Below are 6000 nucleotides of genomic sequence, written 5' to 3'. Positions count from 1 at the left end.
ATATATATCTGGAAAAAATGAAAACATTACTTTGAATTGATATGTGCAAAACAGAAGCAGACTCATGGTCACAGAATACAAACGAATAGTTACCAAAGGGGAGAGTAAGAGAGGGAAGGATAAGTTAGGAGTATGGCCAAAAGTGAAGAGGAACTAAAGAGCCTCTTGATGAAGGTGAAAGAGGAGAGCAAATAAAGCTAGCTTAAAACTCAACATTCAAAAAACTAAGATCATGGCATCTGGGCCAATCACTTCAAGGCAAAAATGGCAAATAGATGGGGAAGCATGGAAACAGTGGCAGATTTTATCTTCTTGGGCTCCAAAATCACTGCAGACAGTAATTGCAGCCATGAAATTAAAACACTCTTGCTTCTTGGAAGAAAAGCTATGAAAGAAGAAAAGCTATGAAAGAAAAGCTGGACAGTGTATTAAGATGCAGAGACATCATTTTTCTGACAAAGGTCTGTATATTCAAAGCTATGGTTTTTCTAGTAGTTATTTATGGATGTGAGAGTTGGACCATGAAGAAGGCTGAACACTGAAGAATTGATGCTTTCAAACTGTTGAGCTGGAGAAGACGCTTGAGAGTCCCTTGGACTGCAGCAAGATCAAACTAGTCAATCCTAAGAGAAATCAACTGTGAATATTCATTGGAAGGACTGATGGTGAAACTGAAGCTCCAGTACTTTGGCCACCCTGATGGGAAGAGATGACTCCTTGGAAAAGATACTGATGCTGAAAAATGTTGAATTCGGGAGGAGAATGGGGCAACAGAGGATGAGATGGTTGGATGGCATCACCAACTCAATGGACATGAGTTTGAGCAAACTCCAAGAGATGGTGAAGGACAAGGAAGACTGTCCTTGGGGTTGCAAAGAATCAGACATGATTTAGTGACTGAACAACAACAATGGGATTAACAGATACAAATTACTACACATAAAAAAAGAATGAAATTCTGCCATTTGCAGCAATTTAGTTGAAACTAAGGTACATTATTACTAGTGAAATAAGTCAATTGGTTTGTGTTCTTTTGAAAAATATCTATATAGATTCTCTACCAATTTTTAATCAGATTGTTTTTTGCCTATTGAGTTATGTGTTCTTCATATATTTGGGTTACTAATCCTGCATCATCCATATAAATATCTTCTCCTATTAACTAGGTTGCCTTTTTATTTTATTGATGGCTTTTGTCACTGTGCAGAAGTTTTTTTTTCCTTTTTTTTTAATTTTGGTGTAGTAGTCAAATTTGTTTATTCTTGCTTTTGTTTCCCTTGCCTTTAAAATCAGAGGCAAAAACGTTGCTAAGACCAATGTCAGTGAGATTACTCCCTATGTTTTCTTCTAGGAATTTCATGGTTTCGGGTTTTACACTCAAATTGTTATTCCATTATGAGCTAAATTGTGTGTGTTGTGTATGTTGGTAGTCTATTTTTTTTTTATTTTGCATGTGGCTTGCTAGTTGTCTCAGCACTTTTATTAAAGAGCCTCCTCTTTCTCTATTGTAAGTACTTTGCTTCATTGTCATAGATCAATTGTCCATATATATGTGGATTTATTTCTGGTCTATTAATTTGGTTCCACTGATGTATGTGCACTTTTAATGCCAGCACCATACTGTCCCAATTACTATAACTTTGTCATATAATTTGAAATGAGGGGTCGTGGTGCATCCAACTTTGTCCTTCTTTCTGAACATGGCTTTGGGCATTCTAGGACTATTGTGTTTCCATATAGATTTTAGAACTGTTTTTAGTACTGTTTGTTCTATTTCTGTGAAAAATGGCATTGGAATCTTGATAGGTATTGTGTTGAATCTGCAGACTGCTTTGAATAGTAAGGAGACATTAGTAACATTAATCCTTACAAACTATGAATACAGAATATCTTTCCAATTATTGGGGTCTTCTTCAGTTTCTTTCATCAATATCTTATGGTTTTCTGTGTGCAGATCTTTCAGATCTTTGGTTAATTTTTTTTTTTTTTTTAGTATATCAGAAGATAAGTACTTTATTTATTTATTTTTTTATCTTTTTTTTTTAGTTTTTTATTTTTAAAATTTTAAAATCTTTAATTCTTACATGTATTCCAAAACATGAACCCCCCTCCCACCTCCCTCCCCATAACATCTTTCTGGGTCATCCCCATGCACCAGCCCCAAGCATGCTGCATCCTGCGTCAGACATAGACTGGCGATTCAATTCACATGATAGTATACATGTTAGAATGTCATTCTCCCAAATCATCCCACCCTCTCCCTCTCCCTCTGAGTCCAAAAGTCCGTTATACACATCTGTGTCTCTTTCCCTGTCTTGCATACAGGGTCGTCATTGCCATCTTCCTAAATTCCATATATATGTGTTAGTATACTGTATTGGTGTTTTTCTTTCTGGCTTACTTCACTCTGTATAATCGGCTCCAGTTTCATCCATCTCATCAGAACTGATTCAAATGAATTCTTTTTAACGGCTGAGTAATACTCCATTGTGTATATGTACCACAGCTTTCTTATCCATTCATCTGCTGATGGACATCTAGGTTGTTTCCATGTCCTGGCTATTATAAACAGTGCTGCGATGAACATTGGGGTACATGCGTCTCTTTCAATTCTGGTTTCCTCGGTGTGTATGCCCAGAAGTGGGATTGCTGGGTCATAAGGTAGTTCTATTTGCAATTTTTAAGGAATCTCCACACTGTTCTCCATAGTGGCTGTACTAGTTTGCATTCCCACCAACAGTATAGGAGGGTTCCCTTTTCTCCACACCCTCTCCAGCATTTATTGCTTGCAGATTTTTGGATTGCAGCCATTCTGACTGGTGTGAAGTGGTACCTCATTGTGGTTTTGATTTGCATTTCTCTAATAATGAGTGATGTTGAGCATCTTTTCATGTGTTTGTTAGCCATCCGTATGTCTTCTTTGGAGAAATGTCTATTTAGTTCTTTGGCCCATTTTTTGATTGGGTCGTTTATTTTTCTGGAGTTGAGATGTATAAGTTGCTTGTATATTTTTGAGATGAGTTGTTTGTCAGTTGCTTCATTCGCTATTATTTTCTCCCATTCAGAAGGCTGTCTTTTCACCTTGCTTATATTTTCCTTTGTTGTGCATAAGCTTTTAATTTTAATTATATCCCATTTGTTTATTTTTGCTTTTATTTCCAGAATTCTGGGAGGTGGATCATAGAGGATCCTGCTGTGATTTATGTCTGAGAGTGTTTTGCCTATGTTCTCCTCTAGGAGTTTTATAGTTTCTGGTCTTACATTTAGATCTTTAATCCATTTTGAGTTTATTTTTGTGTGCGGTGTTAGAAAGTGATCTAGTTTCATTCTTTTACAAGTGGTTGACCAGTTTTCCCAGCACCACTTGTTAAAGAGATTGTCTTTACTCCATTGTATATTCATGCCACCTTTGTCAAAGATAAGGTGTCCATATGTGTGTGGCTTTATCTCTGGGCTTTCTATTTTGTTCCATTGATCTATATTTCTGTCTTTGTGCCAGTACCATACTGTCTTGATGACTGTGGCTTTGTAGTAGAGCCTGAAGTCAGGCAAGTTGATTCCTCCAGTTCCATTCTTCTTTCTCAAGATTGCTTTGGTTAAATTTATGCTTAGGTATTTTATTCTTTTCAATGCAACTCAAGTTGGATTGTTTTCTTAATTTCTCTTTCAGATAGTTTCTTGTTAACATATAGAATTGCTACAAATTTCTGTATGTTGATCTTGTATCTTGTCACATTCCTTAATTCATTTATTAATTCTAACAGTTTTTGTGTGTGTGTGTGTGAATCCTTTAGGGCTTTCTATATATAAGTATGTATCATCTTTGAATAGTGACAGTTTTACTTCTTCCTTTCCAATTTGCATGATTTTTCTTTCTTGCCTAATTGCTCTAAGACTTCCAATAATATATTGAATTGAAGTTGTGAGAGTAGGGATCCTTTCTTCTTCATGTTAGTTAAAGCTTTCAGCTTTTTATCATTGAGTTTTGTATTAGCTGTGGACTTGTCACATAAGGCCTTTATTATTTTAAGATATGCTCTCTCTATACATCCTTTGTTGAGAGTTTTTACATAAATGGATGTTGAATTCTGTCAGATGATTTCTTCTGCATTTATTGAGATGATCATATCGTTTTTATCTTTCATTCTGCTCATATAGTACATCACATTTATTGATGTGTGAATGTTGAACCATCCTTGCATACCTGAGATAAATCCCACTTCATCATTGCTTATAATCCTTTTAAAGTACTATTGAATTTGGTTACTAATAGTTTGCTGAGATTTTGGGTTTTTTTTTTTTTTTTGCATTTATGTACATTAGGGATATTGGCCTATAATTTCATCTTTCAGAGATGTACTTATCTGGATTTGGCATAATCAATAAAGCAGAAATAGATGCTTTTGTGGAATTCTCTTGCTTTCTCTATGATCCAACGGATGTTGGCAAAACTCTGGTTCCTCTGCCTTTTCTAAATCCAGCTTGAACATCTGGAAGTTTCACAGTCCATGTACTGTTGAAGCCTGGCTTGGAGAATTTTGAGCATTACTTTGCTTTTCTATTTCTGCTTTATTGATTATGCCAAAGCATTGACTGTGTAGATCACAACAAACTGTGGACAATTCTTCAAGGGATGGGAATACCAGACCACCTTACCTGCCTCCTGGGAAATTTGTATGCAGGTCAAGAAGCAATAGTTAGAACCAGATATGGAATAATGGATTGGTTCCAAATTGAGAAAGTCATACATCAAGGCTGTCTATTGTCACCCTGCTTATTTAACTTATATGCAAAGTACATTAAGCAAAACGCCAGGCTGGATGAAGCACAAGCTGGAATCAAGATAGCCAAGAGAAATATCAATAACTTCAGATACACAGATGATACCACCCTTTTGGCAGAAAGTGAAGAGGAATTAAAGAGCCTCTTGATGAAAGTGAAAGAGGAGAGTGAAAAAGCTGGCTTAAAATTCACCATTCCTAAAACTAAGATCACGGCATCTGGTCCCATCTCTTTGTAGCAAATCTATTGGTAAACAATGGAAACAGTGAAAGACTATTTCTTGGGCTCCAAAATCACTGCAGTTGGTGACTGCAGCCATGAAATTTAAAGGTTCTTGCTCCTTGGAAGAAAACCTGTGACCAACCTAAACAGCATATTAAAAAGAGAGGTATTACTTTGCTAACAAAGGTCCATCTAGTCAAAGCTATGGTTTTTCCAGTAGTCATGTATAGAGTTGGACTATAAAGAAAGCTGAGTGCTGAAGAATTGATGCTTTTGAACTGTGGTTCTGGAGAAGACTCTTGAGAGTCCCTTGGACTGCAAGGAGATCAAACCTAAATCAAACCAAATTCTAAAGGAAATCAGTCATGAATATTCATTGGAATGACTGATGCTGAAGCTGAAACCAACACTTTGGCCACCTGATGCAAAGAACTGACTCACTGGAAAGGACCCTGATGCTGGGAAAGATTGAAGGCAGGAGAAGAAGTGGACAACACAGGATAAGATGGTTGGATGGCATCACCGACTTGATGGACTTGAGTTTGAGCAAGCTTCGGGAGTTGGTGATGGACAGGGAAACCTGGAGTGCTGCAGTCCATGAGGTTGCAAAGAGTTGAACATGACTGAGTGACTGAATTGAACTGTCTGGTTTTGGCATCAGAGTAATGCTGACCTTGTAAAATGAGTTTGGAAGTGTTTCCTCCTCTTCTGTTTCTTTGTTTTTGAAAGATTTCAAGCAGGATTGGCAATTGGTAGTAATTCACGAATGTTTGCTAGAATTCACCAGTGATACTGTCTGCCCTTAAACTTTTGTTTGTTGGGAAGTTTTTGATTATCAATTCAATCTGTTACTAGTAATCCATATGTTCAGATTTTCTATTTTTTCATAACTTGTTCTTTAAATGTTGTATGTTAATATTAATTTATTCACTTCTACATTGTCCAATATCTTGGCATACCACTGTAATTGTTGCTTATGATCCTTTATATTTCTTT

The sequence above is a fragment of the Ovis aries genome, chromosome X, assembly GCF_016772045.2.
Source record: "Ovis aries strain OAR_USU_Benz2616 breed Rambouillet chromosome X, ARS-UI_Ramb_v3.0, whole genome shotgun sequence".
In the NCBI taxonomy this organism is placed as follows: domain Eukaryota; kingdom Metazoa; phylum Chordata; class Mammalia; order Artiodactyla; family Bovidae; genus Ovis; species Ovis aries.
This window is presented reverse-complemented; position numbering follows the sequence as displayed.